The sequence below is a fragment of the Phyllobates terribilis genome, unplaced genomic scaffold (assembly GCF_046119375.1).
Source record: "Phyllobates terribilis strain yellow unplaced genomic scaffold, ASM4611937v1 Scaffold_5__5_contigs__length_657084704, whole genome shotgun sequence".
In the NCBI taxonomy this organism is placed as follows: Eukaryota; Metazoa; Chordata; class Amphibia; order Anura; family Dendrobatidae; genus Phyllobates; species Phyllobates terribilis.
Window position 1 is genome coordinate 197,595,720 of NW_027362765.1, and position 16,422 is coordinate 197,612,141.

A 16,422-nucleotide genomic window follows, 5' to 3' on the forward strand; every position below is an offset into this window, starting at 1 on the left:
CTCACCCTATATTTATTCCATACTGTCCTTGGCCTTCTTATGTATGTTGGTGGCTACAAAAGTGACTAGAGCTGGGTTAGGATGCAATTTGTAATACAATTATACATCTGAGAATGTGACCCTTATATTAGTACCCCTATAAAACAATTCTGCATCATCTTTACTCAGAACTCTATGTAGTGCCATTCCTCCGTTCTTCTTGAATATTTATAACTAAAATGATAATTGGGTGTAACCATTCTCCTTGTCAAGTGGGAGGGTCCCTAAACATACTGACACTGTCAGCATTGATTGGACAGTGTCTATGTGGGGCCACCCCCCCTCTCCACCTACGACCCACCTGGTAACACCCAATAGTTAATTTATTCATAAATTTCTAAGAGGAATAACAAAGGAACAGTATAACATAAAGTTATGAAAAAAGATGTTCAAAATTATATTTCATGGAGAATATGAACATGTCATGACAGGTCCTCTTTAATGGAAATTGTAACGTAGGAGGAGAGATTCACTGTGGTTCTCTTCTGAGGTCCATCTAAACAAATGAAAATTTTGATGTTGTACTTCTCTGATCCTCTCTATGTGCAATATGATATACTGATAATACTAATAAATCCCATGCTAATTCGGCCTTCTCAAAATAAACTCTTCTAATTAGTCTTGGGAATTAACATGAAGAGACATATATATAGAGAGACTAATTGCATCTCAGGATTAACCAGCGTATGTTTAAAGTAAGTTATAGTTTATTAATTGGGAATTGCGGTGAAGTCCCATTATACTTTAGGAGACCTGTTGCATCTATGATGTTACAGTATTTGTGTCTAATGTTGCCTTGTGTGATGGTCGAGGAAAGTGTACAGTGGGAAAATTTCCCTTTTCTTGATTATTATAATTAGTGACCTATATGGTTTACTTTCTCACATTTAGCCTTAACACACTAGTGACCACCAATACGTCTTTCTACTGACCTGAAATATAAGTGAATAACATCCCTCGATGAGTGAAAATGCAGCAGCTGTCAGATGGTACCCTATAAGTGCATCAGCCACAATTGGTGTTTGCACCAACCATGGCCGTTTAGATGCTGCTGTCAATAGTGACTACAGAGTGTGGGAACTCCCTCTTTAACCTCATGGGCACCCTGCGATCATTATTGTGTGGTCCTGATAGTAGCCATGGCAATTCACAGACAAATAATGACCTTAGAGTCTACCGGCTATACTGGCCTGAGTGTTCAGCAACATTTAAGTGGTAAAAATAACATTTTTCATCCCTGCCATGCCACTTTGTATTAATTCTTGAAATGCACCTGAAGGGTTAATAAAATACAGTATGTGACAGCAGTGTTGAATATATTGAGGAGTTTTGTTTTTAAAATGGTATCACTTTGGAGGGGGGGCTCCAATATATAGGTCCCCCAAAGTCTCTTCAAAACTGAATAGGTCCATAAAAAATAAGTTTTGTAGATTTACTTGTAAAAATGAAAAATCACTGCTACATTTTTAAACCTTCTAACATCCTATTAAAATAAAAGAACATTTTACAAATGGTGCTGATGTAAACCAGACATGGGTTAAATGTTATCTATTATCTTTTTTATGTGATATGACTGAATTAAAGGAATAACCATTCAAAGTTTGAGAATTATAATTTTTTTTACATTTTTGTCAAATATGTGATATTTTTATGAATAAACCCAAAATATATTGACCTAAATTTAAAATTAACCTAAAATATAATGGGTCATGAAAAAACATTCTGTAAATCATTGGGATTGTAATGCTATGCTGGCATCCCTGCATGCTCCAACTCCCTCCTCCCAGCAGGGGCACCGACATACTCACCGTCTCGGCCACGGCGGCTTCCTCATTCTCTGCTGTGCTTATTCCTGCTATGTGCATGCCGCACAGGCCCTCCAGTGGCGCAGCTTCCTGGCTCTTAAAGGGTCAGCATGTGCTCTTTGGAAATGCATTCAACCAATATCTGGGAGGCATTAAGTATGAAATGCACCCTCCCCATTAGGGAGGTGCCTGAGCAATATTCTCCATTTAGTGGTCAGTTTCCATATCCCTGCATCCCATACTGTGTGTAACATCCCTGGCGGCGTGCTGGCATGGTTTACCACCTCCCACCATGCAAGACTGCCATCTTACCTATCTGTCGAGGCTGCACACTTTGCTCCAGTACCTGCTGTGTGCATGTCTCTTGTCTGATTGCTTAGGGCGGCGGCGCGGTTACTGCCTGATTCTTATAGTTACTGTGTGCGCACTCCTAATGCGTCCCCAGCCTATTGTTGTGAGTCACTGGATACATAAATCCCCTCCACCCAGTAGGAGGTGCCTGAGCAACACTTTCTTTCAGTGTGTTCTGTGCAACTGAGTTGCCAGGTCCTGTTCTGTATCTTGTCTGTTTCCGCCACCCTGGGGGCTGAGTACCCAGGTCTGTTACCTGTATCTGTGACTTCTAGTCTGTTCCGCCACCCTGGGGGCATAATACTCAGGCCTGTTTCCTGTATCTGTGACTTCTAGTCTGTTTCCACCACCCTGGGGGCTGAGTTCCCAGGCTCGTTCCTGTATCTTGTTCCTGGTTCAGTTCTTGTCTGAACAGTGTCCTAGCCTGTTACTTGTTTGTCTCTATGTTCATATCTTTCCTTTTCCTGCAGTGTCAGAACCTGCACCTAACTCCAACTCGTTCTGTTTGTGAGTTTGGTGTCCACTCGCTACTTCATTGTAAGTACCTTGTGTGTATCTGCTCTGCTTGTCTACTACACCTGCGGGTTTTGCTCTGCTCTGCTTGTCTACCGCACTTGCGGGATTTGCTCTGCTCTGCTTGTCTACCGCACCTGCGGGTTTTGCTCTGCTCTGCTTGTCTACCGCACCTGCGGGTTTTGCTCTGCTCTGCTTGTCTACTGCACCGGCGGGTTTTGCTCTGCTTTGCTTGTCTACTGCACCTGTGGGTTTTGCTCTGCTCTGCTTGTCTACTGCACCTGTGGGTTTTGCTCTGCTCTGCTTGTCTACCGCACCTGCGGGTTTTGCTCTGCTCTGCTTGTCTACCGCACCTGCAGGTTTTGCTCTGCTTTGCTTGTCTACCGCACCTGCGGGTTTTGCTCTGCTCTGCTTGTCTACCGCACCTGCGGGTTTTGCTCTGCTCTGCTTGTCTACCGCAACTGCGGGTTTTACTCTGCTCTGCTTGTCTACCGCACCTGCGGGTTTTGCTCTGCTCTGCTTGTCTACCGCACCTGCGGGTTTTGTTCTGCTCTGCTTGTCTACCACACCTGCGGGTTTTGCTCTGCTCTGCTTGTCTACCGCACCTGCGGGTTTTGCTCTGCTCTGCTTGTCTACCGCACCTGCGGGTCTTGCTCTGCTCTGCTTGTCTACCGCACCTGCGGATTTTGCTCTGCTCTGCTTGTCTGCCGCACTTGCGGCTCTGTTCCTGTATCCCAGTCTGTACTAGTCCCTATCCTGCCTGCATTCTCACCTGCCAGTACCCACCTGTCTCTATATCAGCCGTGCCTGCCAGTCTCCACCTGTCTGCATACCAGCCGTGCCTACCAGTACCCACCTGTCTGCATACCAGCCGTGCCTGCCAGTACCCACCTGTCAGTATGCCAGCCTAACCTGCCTGTTCCTGCATTCCCCGGTGTGGGTCAACAACTGTGACCGGGGTCTGACCTGGAGTAGCACCTGGTCCCTCTGCTCGGTTCCTCCCTGGTTCACGGAGTCGACTGAGCTGTCGTGCGACCTTGGTCGGACCGAGTTGATACTTAGTCACGCCCCTCCAGGCACTCCTCGGTTCATGGTCCAGTGGGATCACTAACCACGCTCACGCCAGTCTGTCCGGGCGTGAGTGCAACAGTTTGCTCAGGCCATGGTCCCCGTTGAGCCCCACGGCCCTTCGCTCTCGGAGATATTTGAATCCTTGTCTGGCGAATACGTGCACCAAGGAAAAAATTTTTCTCTAGCTGGGGTCCAGGCGATTTATGCACCAGCCCAAATGGAGCTATCAGCACTCGTTCCTGCGGATCCACCACGGTACTATGGGGATCCAAAACAAAGCCATGCGTTTGTGGAGCAATGCATGCTGCATTTCAAATTCTATGCTCACTATTTTCCCACTGATCGGGTTAAAGTAGCATTTCTGATGTCCTACCTAGCGGGTGATGCCTTGAATTGGATCACCCCCTATGGGAAGCATGGGATCCTATCGTCTCTGACCTGCAGGCCTTCCTGGTGGCCTTTCTAATGGTCTTCGATGACCCTAACCCTGAAGCTTCTGCTAAAACTTCCCTTCCCAATATCCTGGAGCAGTCTCGATGGGTGATGCATGTAGGTAGCCCACCAGTTCCCCAGTCTGAAGAGGTTGCTGCCCACACAGAATCCACACAGGATGACAATGCTCCGCAGAATACTTCTCTTCCCAACCTCAAGAGGCAGTCCAGACGTGCAAGGCGTAGAGGTAAACCGTCACGCCAGGTTCTGTCCTCCCAAAGACCTCCTGTTCCCCAGCCTGTAGAGACAGCTATCCGCACAGAATCCATGAAGGTTGACCATGTTCGTCAGGCAAAGCAGAGGCCGGAACTCAGTCACAAAATCGGATTGCGGTCCCGCTGCGGTTGTTTGGGACACCATGACGGTCTTTGTCCAGTGAAGGTTGGAGAATCCCAAGACATTAGGCCTGTAGGAGAGGCTGCCCTTGGCATTAGTGTTTCCTCTCCACAGATGACCATGACTGTCTCCGTGGCAAGTGAAGGCCTCGGATTAAGCGAAATTTTCAGGCTTAAAGCCTTGAAGAGTCGGTGTCTGATTCCCGTCCGAAAACTCCAGAATCCGGTTTGGGCATTGTCAGCGGAAGGACGAGCCCTACTCAGAAACAGTCAAAATATGTCTGTACAATTTAAGCTCCAGATTGGAGCATTACACATGAAGAAGTTCACATTCCAGGTGCTGTCTGGTTTACCCACAGGTTGTCCAGAGCCAAGAGATCTAGTGCCCGCTCTGGTCTGGAGATCCTGCATGGTGTTTCCTGCAGGACTGCTGACGTACAAGGGGTGTCCAGTTCCCATATCTTCAGGACAGTCAGCAATGTCTTCTTTTTTTTCACCAGATTTGCTAGTCGCTGACTCGTTGTGCGCTGACGATTGTACCAATGATCTGGCTTCTGGTACCGCCCCGCCTCGCAGACGTGTCATCTCAGAAACCAGACTGAATATGGTCCCAAAGCAAGGATCCTCCATCTCTAATAAATCTGTCAATAAGTCCATAAAGGCGGTGGCTACCTCCAAGTCTCTGCACCCCTCCAACCAGGCGGAGGACCTCCAGTTGTCTCCTGAACCCTCTGGGGTGCTACCTGATAACAAATGGAGAGAGACTTTCCTACACCCTGTACCTGGTACTTCACCCACTTCATCCAGTAAGCTTGGCAAAGTGTACGTTAAGGCGGTGGTTACCCCCGAGTCTCTGCACCCCTCCAACCCGGTGGAGGATCTCCAGTTGTACCGTAAATCCTTTGGGGTGCTACCCGATAATAACAAATGGCGAGAGACTTTCCTGTGTCCTGTTCCTGGTACTTCGCCCACTTCATCTGATGCTGAGGATGGCTCGATTGGGAGGAAGCATCCTAGTCACCAAGATGGTGAGACCAGTCTCATTCCCTCTAGTGGACAGAAGAGGTAATCTTCTTGAAGAGAAGGATCGGCCTCCACATTCTCTGCAGAAAATTCTTGCAGGCTTGAAGAAGAGGGGGTGTAAAGGGGGGGTACTGTAACATCCCTGGCGGCGTGCTGGCATGGTTTACCACCTCCCACCATACAAGAACGCCATCATACCTATCAGTCGAGGCTGCACACTTTGCTCCAGTACCTGCTGTGTGCATGTCTCTTGTCTGATTGCTTAGGGCGGCGGTGCAGTTACTGCCTGATTCTTATAGTTACTGTGTGCGCACTCCTAATGAGTCCCCAGCCTATTGTTGTGAGTCACTGGATACTTAAACCCACTCAACCCTGTAGGAGGTGCCTGAGCAACACTTTCTTTCAGTGTGTTCTGTGCAACTGAGTTGCCAGGTCCTGTTCTGTATCTTGTCTGTTTCCGCCACCCTGGGGGCTGAGTACCCAGGTCTGTTACCTGTATCTGTGACTTCTAGTCTGTTCCACCACCCTGGGGGCTTAATACCCAGGCTTGTTACCTGTATCTGTGACTTCTAGTCTGTTTCCGCCACCCTGGGGGCTGAGTTCCCAGGCTCGTTCCTGTATCTTGTTCCTGGTTCAGTTCCTGTATGAACAGTGTCCTAGTCCGTTACTTGTTTGTCTCTATGTTCTTATCTTTCCTTTTCCTGCAGTGTCTGAACCTGCACCTAACTCCAACTCGTTGTCTCTGTACTTCTGTTTGTGAGTTTGGTGTCCACTCGCTACTTCATTGTAAGTACCTTGTGTGTATCTGCTCTGCTTGTCTACCGCACCTGCAGGTTTTGCTCTGCTCTGCTTGTCTACCGCACCTGCGGGTTTTGCTCTGCTCTGCTTGTCTACCGCACCTGCGGGTTTTGCTCTGCTCTGCTTGTCTACTGCACCTGCGGGTTTTGCTCTGCTCTGCTTGTCTGCTGCACTTGCGGCTCTGTTCCTGTGTCCAAGTCTGTACTGCTCCCTATCCTGCCTGCGTATTTACCTGCTAGTACCCATCTGTCTGTATACCAGCCATGCCTGCCAGTATCCACCTGTCTTAAGATACAAAAATATAAAGACCAAGCTCAACTATGAGAGAAAGGTGCCAGGAACACAACGTACTGAACAATGTAGACTAAGGTTCCGGCACTCTCAATAAATATAGAAAGTCAATAGTTGTGATTCAAAAGTAGATGCTTTAATTGATTCTCCACTTATAGAGTCGCTTATATAGTTGCACAACGCTTCAACCCCACCGGGGTTTTCATCAGGGGCTTCAGATAGGCGCAATGGTAGAATCTTGTAAGTAACGTTTTGGGGACTCCTCAAATATAGCGTGGTGTATACCGGCAATAGATGCTATGAATAGCTGTATAGTAGGTGTCCAGGGGGTAAGTGCTAAGGGTACTGCTCCCCTAGGTATTAGGTATGCGTACCTGGGTGTAACAAGTTGTACATGCTGCCGGTGGTGGCCTGCCAGTACCCACCTGTCTGCATACCAGCCGTGCCTGCCAGTACCCATATGTCAGTATGCCAGCCTAACCTGCCTGTTCCTGCATTCCCCGGTGTGGGTCAACAGCTGTGACCGGGGTCTGACCTGAAGTAGCACCTGGTCCCTCTGCTCGGTTCCTCCCTGGTTCACGGAGTCGACTGAGCCTCCGTGCGACCTTGATCGGACCGAGTTGATACTTAGTCACGCCCCTCCAGGCACTCCTCGGTTCATGGTCCAGTGGGATCACTAACCACGCTCACACCAGTCTGTCCGGGCGTGAGCGTAACACTGAGTTAGTCTGAACCTTTTCCTTTATCCCGTCTTGTGTAGCCCTGAATCCTGAAGCCGCTTCGCCAGTCCCCCTGCCATAAAACCTCACCTGCGGTACCTGAACCCTGACACTGCTCCGGTGGTACCTGAGCCTGAAGCCTCCCCGATAGTATGTGAACCCTTACACTACTCCCTGCGGTACCTGAGCTTGAGGCCGCACCTGTGGTACATGAACCCTTACACCGCTCCCTGTGGTAACTGAGCCTGACACCGCTCCCTGAAGTACCTGTGCCTGAAGCCACACCCATGGTACGAGAACCCTGACACCACTCCCTGCAGTAACTGAACCTGACATTGATCCCTGTGGTACCTGAGCCTAACATCGCTTCCTGCGGAACCTGAGCCTGACACTGATCCCTTGGTAACTGAGCCTAACGCCGCTCCCTGCAGTACCTGAGCCTGAAGCCACATTGGCGGTACCTGAACCCTGACACCACACCTGCGATACCTGAATCCTGATGTCGCTCCAGCGGTATCCGAACCTGTAAATATTCAGACAGTACTTGAACCAGCACCAGGGTCTTTCTGGTTAGCGTTCCAGAGTCTGTACAGTCAGAGCCTGTTCCAGTATCCGAATCCGGTCCTGTGACCCAGAATCTGCACTGCCTGAACAGTGCCCGTATCCAGTCCTGCCAGTGACTCAGACTCTGTGTCCGCCCTGTCCGATGACACAGAACCCGTGCTGTCTGAACAGTGTCCGAATAATGTCCTGCCAGTGACTCCGAGCCCGTGTCCATGTCTACTATCCTGACCCCTAGGATCTGCTGCAGTACTGGGGACTACCTACACTGTGTTCAGAATTATTAGGCAAATGAGTATTTTGATCACATGATACTTTTTATACATGTTGTCCTACTCCAAGCTGCATAGGCTTGAGAGCCAACTACCAATTAAGTAAATCTGGTGATGTGCATCTCTGTAATGAGGAGTGGTGTTGACTAATGACATCAACACCCTATATAAGGTGTGCTTAATTATTAGGCAACTTCCTTTCCTTTGGCAAAATGGGTCAGAAGAGAGTTTTGACGGGCTCTGAAAAGTCCAAAATTGTGAGATGTCTTGCAGAGGGATGCAGCAGTCTTGAAATTTCCAAACTTGTGAAGCGTGATCACCGAAAAATCAAGCGTTTCATGGCAATTAGCCAACAGGGTCGCAAGAAGCGTGTTGGCCAAAAAAGGCACAAAATAACTGCCCATGAATTGAGGAAAATCAAGCGTGAAGCTGCCAAGATGCCATTCGCCACCAGTTTTGCCATATTTCAAAGCTGCAATGTTACTGGGGTATCAAAAAGCACAAGGTGTGCAATACTCAGGGACATGGCCAAGGTAAGGAAGGCTGAAAAACGACCACCTTTGAACAAGAAACATGAGATAAAACTTCAAGAATGGTTCAAGAAATATCTTAAGACTGATTTCTCAAAGGTTTTATGGACTGATGAAATGAGAGTGAACCGTGATGGGCCAGAGGCTGGATCAGTAAAGGGCAGAGAGCTCCACTCCGACTCAGAAGCCAGCAAGGTGGAGGTGGGGTACTGGTATGAGCTGGTATCATCAAAGATGAACTTGTGGGACCTTTTCGGGTTGAGGATGGAGTGAAGCTCAACTCCCAGACCTACTGCCAGTTTCTGGAAGACAACTTCTTCAAGCAGTGATACAGGAAGAAGTCAGTATCGTTCAAGAAAAACATGACTTTCATGCAGGACAATGCGCCATCACATGCATCCAACTACTCCACAGCGTGGCTGGCCAGTAAAGGTCTAAAAGAAGAAAAAATAATGACATGGGCCCCTTGTTCACCTGATCTGAACCCCATAGAGAACCTATGGTCCATCATAAAATGTGAGATCTACGGGGAGGGAAAACAGTACACCTGTCGGAACAGTGTCTGGGAGGCTGTGGTGGCTGCTGCACGCAATGTTGATCGAAAACAGATCAAGCAACTGACAGAATCTATGGATGGAAGGCTGTTGAGTGTCATCATAAAGAAAGGTGGCTATATTGATCACTAATTATTTTGTTTTTTGTTTTTGCATGTCAGAAATGTTTATTTCTAAATTTTGTGCACTGATATTGGTTTACCTGGTGAAAATAAACAAGTGAGATGGGATTATATTTGTTTTTTATTAAATTGCCTAATAATTCGGGACAGTAATAGTTACCTGCACAAACAGATATCCTTCTAAGATAGCCAAATATTAAAAAAAAAACACTCCAACTTCCAAAAATATTAAGCTTGGATATTTATGAGTCTTTTGGGTTGATTAAGAACATAGTTGTTGATCAATAATAAAAATAATCCTCTAAAATACAACTTGCCTAATAATTCAGAACACAGTGTATGAGTGGTACCTGGCGGCTACCTGCTGCTCAAGTCTAACTCAATCATCAGGCGCACCTCCTAGGTAAGCCCGGATCGTGGCACAGTGGGTCCACGGTCCACATGTGTTACAGGGATGTGTTGAAACATTCTAGAGTTATTGCAACATAATCTGACACATGTCAGATTTTAAATATTTTACCCATTCACTAAGGCGTTAATATACATTACTGACAATAAGTTCGGGGGAAACTGCTCCATGATCTAAGTACAAGAGGACTCAACATTCTACTTAGCTAATCTCGCCATGTCAGCAAGGATTAGCAAATGAAGAAGACAGAGTAGGCAGTAAGGGATTGTGGAAAGGATGCACAATATATGGATTAACAACTTTAAAGCCCAGGGCGTACTAATACGTATCTGTGCCCTGGGTCTTAAGAGCCTAATACGTATTAGTACGCCGTATCTTTAATGCGGCACCGCAACCGAAGTTGCGGTGATCGCATTAAATTTCCGGCTCCATCTTACCTCTGGGTAGATGATGCCGTCATCCCGGCGGGTGTAGCCGCCCCCCCACACCAGCGATCGCTGTGATTGGCTGTTCAAATCTGAACAGCCAATCACAGCATTTATCACTGTTTCCGGCAATCTGATTGCCGAAACAGTGATCTGCAGCCTAGGCTCGGTGCTCCTAAGAGCACCGATCCTAGGCTGCTGCTAGGAGACCCCAGCCCTGGCCCCAAAGTGCTAAGATCAGTGCGATCGCCGATCACATTGATCGCACCGATCGTAGCGCGACCGCGCGGTGACAGGGCGGTCATGGGGCGGTGCCGGCTTGTGACTTGCCTGTCAACGCTTCATGACCCCCTGTAATGAATGTAAAGCCCCCAGACTGCTGTGATTCGATGATGTTCGATGATGACATTGGAGCAATCAGAGTACCTGAATACAGGAGACCGGGCGATCACAGGGAGGTGTCACCACCCTATCACCCCCTTGTGACCGCCCTGCAGACACTCACACTTGGTGAGGATTTCTACAGAGCGGTCACGTCTGATCTGTCTGTCGCTGGGCTTTGTAGTGCCACAGAACATTCTGTGACACCACAAGACCATCTTCTCACCTGCTCCAGTCGCTGCTGCTGCTCCTGGGTCTTCTGCTCCGGCGTCCTGGGTCTCCTGCTCCTGACCTGCTGCTGATCCTGCTGAAGAACAGAGAAGACTTTGGTAAGTCCATCTCTGTTCTCCCCTCATCCACCCCAATCCCTCCTCCCCCCTCTTTTTCCCCCGCTTACCACCATTTTTTTTTTCGTGCATCCTGCAGCGGTCTCCAGCTCTGGTCCTGGTCTCCAACACCGCTGCCGGTCTCCAGCGCCGCTCCCGGTCTACAGCGCAGCTCCTGGTCTCCAGCATCGCTCCCGGTCTCCTGCTTCGGGCTCCCGGTCTCCTGCTCCGGGCTCCGGCTCCTGTCTGGGTCTTCTGTTCCGGTCCTGCTGCTGATCCTGCTGATCCTTTGGTAAGTCCACCCCAATCCCCCTCTCCCCACTCCCCCGTCTTTTTACCCCCCTTCCCACCCCAATCCCCCTCACCCCAGTGTCCGTCTTAATTCTCTCGGTTCTGGTCTCCAGCTCCAGTACCGATCTCCTGCTCCGGGCTCCCCGGTGAGGATCCCACATTTTTTTATTTTTCCGACTCCTCGTCATCTTCCTTCTCCTCCTCTTCTTCCTCCTCTTCCTCTTCCTCCTCAGGTGCAGCTGGACCGCCGCGCAGTCATCCCAGGAGAGAAGATGATCCAGCGCCCCCCACTACTGATCCCATATGGACCTCACCCCCCGAAAATTATGAGCCACTGATTCCTGATTCGTGGCGGAATCAGGAATCAAGTTTGATACCACCAGCCTCACAAAAATAGACTTTTTCAAAGTATTTTTCTCTGAGGATTTCGTAAAAGTCATGGTGGGCGAAACTAATTTATACGCTCATCAATTTTTGGAACAAAACCCCTCTTCATCATTTTCTAACTGGTCTCCTGTAGACGCAGTAGAAATGATGAAGTTTTGGGGCCTGGTCCTTCATATGGGGATCCTGAAGAAGCCAGAACTTCGGCAATACTGGAGTGTTGACGTTTTGTATAACACTCCAGTGTTCCGAATGGTCATGATCCTTAAACATTTTCAGGCCATCCGCAAGTTCTTGCATTACCAAGATAATGCAAGGTGTCCTGCATGGGATGACCCGAACTTTAATTGTCTTTTCAAAGTTCGGCCGGTCATCGAACACTTCAACAACAAGTTTGCTGAAGTGTACGTGCCCCAAAGGGACATCTGTGTGGATGAGTCCTTAATCGCTTTTAAGGGCCGGCTTGGATTCCGGCAGTACCTGCCCAGTAAGAGGGCCAGGTACGGAATCAAGCAGTATAAACTGTGTGAAAGTACCTCAAGGTACACTCACAAGTTTAGAGTTTACGAAGGGAAGGACTCCCGGATTGAACCCCCTGAATGCCCCCCTGTTCTGGGAGTGAGTGGGAAAATTGTGTGGGACTTGGTGCACCCACTGCTGGATAAAAGTTATCACCTGTACGTGACCAGAGCTCAATGTAGTGACCACCTGCTGGTGGTCAAGTACAAGGACAAGAGGGATGTCCTTATCTTGACCACCATACATGGTGATGGCAGCACCCTCAGCACTGAATGAGGTTCCACTACACAGGTTGCCAAACCAGACTGTGTAATGGGGTACAACAAGTACATCAGGGGAGTTGATCTCTCGGATCAAGTCCTCCAGCCGTACAGTGCTTTGAGAAAGGCCAGAGTGTGGTACAAGAAGCTGGCCGTGCACATCGTTCAGATGGCAATGCACAACGCTTTCCTTCTGTCACAATGTGCAGGCCAGACTTCTACATCGTATCTTCACTTCCAGGAGGCAGTTATCAAGGCCCTAATATTTGGCAGTGGTGATGGAGAGGGCCCCAGTACTTCCGGAACTGAAGGACCTTGAACTGTACCAGACCAGCATTTCCCGGGACAGATCCCTCACAGCGGAAAAAAAGCTAAGTCACAAAAGAGGTGCCGAGTGTGTTATAAAAGGGAAATACGCAAGGACATCATTTATCAATTTGACACCTGCCCTGACAAACCTGGCCTGTGCATGAAAGGCTGCTTCAAAAGGTACCATACTTCCATGGACTATTAAATTCATTTCTGACGTATGACAACCTGACGAACACTACATAACTGATGTAGTGTTCATCAGGTTGTCTTACGTCAGTTGTGTAGTGTTTATCAGGTTGTCCTACACAACTGACGTATGACACTACATTATAAGATTCAAAAATCAGCTATCTTTTCCAAAAAGGGGGCACTTGTTGGGCATTTCCACTGTTTAGGCACATCAGGGGCTCTGAGAACATGACATGACGCCCGCAGACCATTCCATCAAAGTTTGCATTCCAAAGCGTCACTCCTTCCCTTCTGGGCCCTGACATGCACCCAAACAGTAATTTTCTCCAACACATGGGGTATCAGCGTACTCAGTAGAAATTGCACAACAACTTATGGGGTATAATTTCTCCTGGTACCCTTGTGAAAATATTTCTTTTAGCATTTTTGTGGAAAAAATGTTTTTTTTTTATTTTCACAAGTCAACATTATAATTTTCTGTGAAGCACCTGGGGGTTCAATGGGCTCACCACACATCTAGATAAATTCATTGGGGGTCTAGTTTCCAAAAAAGGGGCACTTAGTGGGCATTTCCACTGTTTAGGCACTTCAGGGGCTCTGAGAATGTGACATGATGTTCCATCAAAGTCTGCATTCCAAAGCGTCACTCCTTCCCTTCCAAGCCCTGACATGCGTCCAAACAGTAGTTTTCTCCAACACATGGGGTATCGAGCTCAGGAGAAATTGCACTGCTACTTTTGGTGTCCAATTCCTCCTAGTGCCCTCGTGAAAATAAAAATATTGTGGCTAAAAGATCATTTTTGTGGGGAAAATTTTTTTTTTTTTTCACGGCTCTATGTCATAAACTTTTGCAAAGCACTTGGGGGTGCAAAGTGCTCACCACACATCTAAATAAGTTCCCTGAGGGGTCTAGTTTCCAAAATGGGGTCACTTGTGGGGGGTTTCCACTGTTTAGGCACATCAGGGGCTCTCCAAACGCGACATGGGGTCCGCTGTCAATTCCAGCGAGTTTTGCATTAAAAACGTCAAATGGCGCTCCTTCCCTTCCGAGCCCTGCCGTGTGCCCAAACAGTCGCTTTCCCCCACATATGAGGTATCAGCGTACTCAGGAAAAATTGCACAATAACTTTTGTGGTCCAATTTTTCCTAATACCCTCGTGAATCTAAAAATATTGCGGCTAAAAATCGTTTTTTGTGGAAAAAAATGATTTTGGCTCTGAGTCATAAACTTTTGCAAAATACTTGGGGTTCAAAGTGCTCACCACACATCTAAATAAGTTCCCTGAGGGGTCTAGTTTCCAAAATGGGGTCACTTGTGGGGAGTTTCCACTGTTTAGGCACATCAGGGGCTTTCCAAATGCGACATGGGGTCCGCTATCAATTCCAGCAAGTTTTGCATTGAAAACGTCAAATGGCACTCTTTCCCTTCCGAGCCCTGCCGTGCGCCCAAACAATGGCTTTCCCCCACATATGAGGTATCAGCATACTCAGGAGAAATTGCACAACAACTTTTGTGGTTCAATTTCTCATAGTACCCTCGTGAAAATAAAAATATTGTGGCTAAAAGATCGTTCTTGTGGAAAAAAAAATTATTTTGGCTCTACGTCATAAATTTTTTCAAAACACTTTGGGGTTCAAAGTGCTCACCACACATCTAAATAAGTTCCTTAAGGGGTCTAGTTTCCAAAATGGGGTCACTTGTGGGGGGTTTCCACAGTTTAGGCACGTCAGGGGCTCTCCAAACGCGACATGGGGTCCGCTGTCAATTCCAGCGAGTTTTGCATTGAAAACATCAAATGGCGCTCCTTCCCTTCTGAGCCCTGCCGTGCGCCCAAACAATGGCTTTCCCCCACATATGAGGTATCAGCATACTCAGTAGAAATTGCACAACAACTTTTGGGGTCTAATTTCTCCTATTACCCTTGTGAAAATAAAAAAATTGGGGTCTAAAATAAAATTTTAGTGAAAAAAAGTTAAATGTTCATTTTTTCCTTTCACATTGAATTAATTGGTGTGAAGCATTAATAAACTTCTTGAATGTGGTTTTGAGCACCTTGAGGGGTGCAGTTTTTAGAATGGTGTCACTTTTGGGTATTTTCTGTCATAAAGGCCCCTCAAAGTCACTTCAAATGTGATGTGGTCCCTAGAAAAAAATGGTTTTGTAAATTTTGTTGTAAAAATGAGAAATCGCTGGTCAACTTTTAACCCTTATAGCTCCCTAACTAAAAAAAATTTGGTTCCAAAATTGTTCTGATGTAAAGTAGACATGTGGGAAATGTTATTTATTAACTATTTTGTGTAACATATCTCTCTAATTTAAGGGCATGAAAATTTAAAGTTTGAAAATTGTGAAATTTTCAAAATTTTTGCCAAATTTCCGTATTTTTCACAAATAAATGCAAGTGATATTGAAGAAATTTTACCACTATCACGAAGTTCAATATGTCATGAAAAAATAGTCTCAGAATCAGGGGGATCCGTTGAAGCGTTCCAGAGTAATTACCTCATAAAGTGACAGTGGTCAGAATTGTAAAAATTGACCTTTTCATTACCGTGCAAACCACCTTGGGGGGTAAAGGGGTTAAAGAAAAGAATCATTGTATAACCATCTGAACATTGAAACTAAGCTGCTTATAAAACTGTAGACACTGGGGTCTGATGACCATTCTCATTTATTGCATTGAGGGAAATTTTATGAATGATAGACTGTCCGACAACTGTAAGGAATTCATTCACAGGACAGGGGGATGCATTCTGCAAAGTTTGCATTGGGCACTAAGGGAATTTTCTCTAAACCATGAATTAACGTTTGAGGTCAATGGCTCTCCACATTCTCTCTTCACTTCACGTTTGCATAAGGCTCTTACCTTTTAAAGTCAGTCCCCGTTTAATCACTCCCCCAAATATATTTTGTAAATGATCAAACAATTTATTAAACCATAGAAAAAAATTGAACACATATTAACTTGATTGGGACATTTTCAGCTTATGTAAACCTATAATTGAAGTGATAATGAATGGGTTTAATAACTCATTTGTTTGGATACCAATTTCTAGATGCTCTATTATCTCATTCCCTAGTGATTACTTACCATAATATATTCCCCTTGCCACATCTATTAAATACAGATCATCAATACATAGAGCTTAACTCGATGTGAAAGAAACATTTATGATGCTTGCAGCTGCAAATGATGAGACTTTTCACTCTTTTATCAAATCTTAATATCAAACTGGCCAGTCTATTGTCATCTACTTATAAAATCTTCTACGCAAATAATGGCCAAAAATATATTTTTGAGGTATGCATCAACTTGCTCTTTTAGGAGCTTCATCAAGACTTCTGTACTGCAGTAGTAAAAAATATAATAATTTATTCCAGTACTGTTATGTGTAGATAATGAATACAAGATGGAAGTTGTGCATATGTGTGCTAAACTAGGACATTAT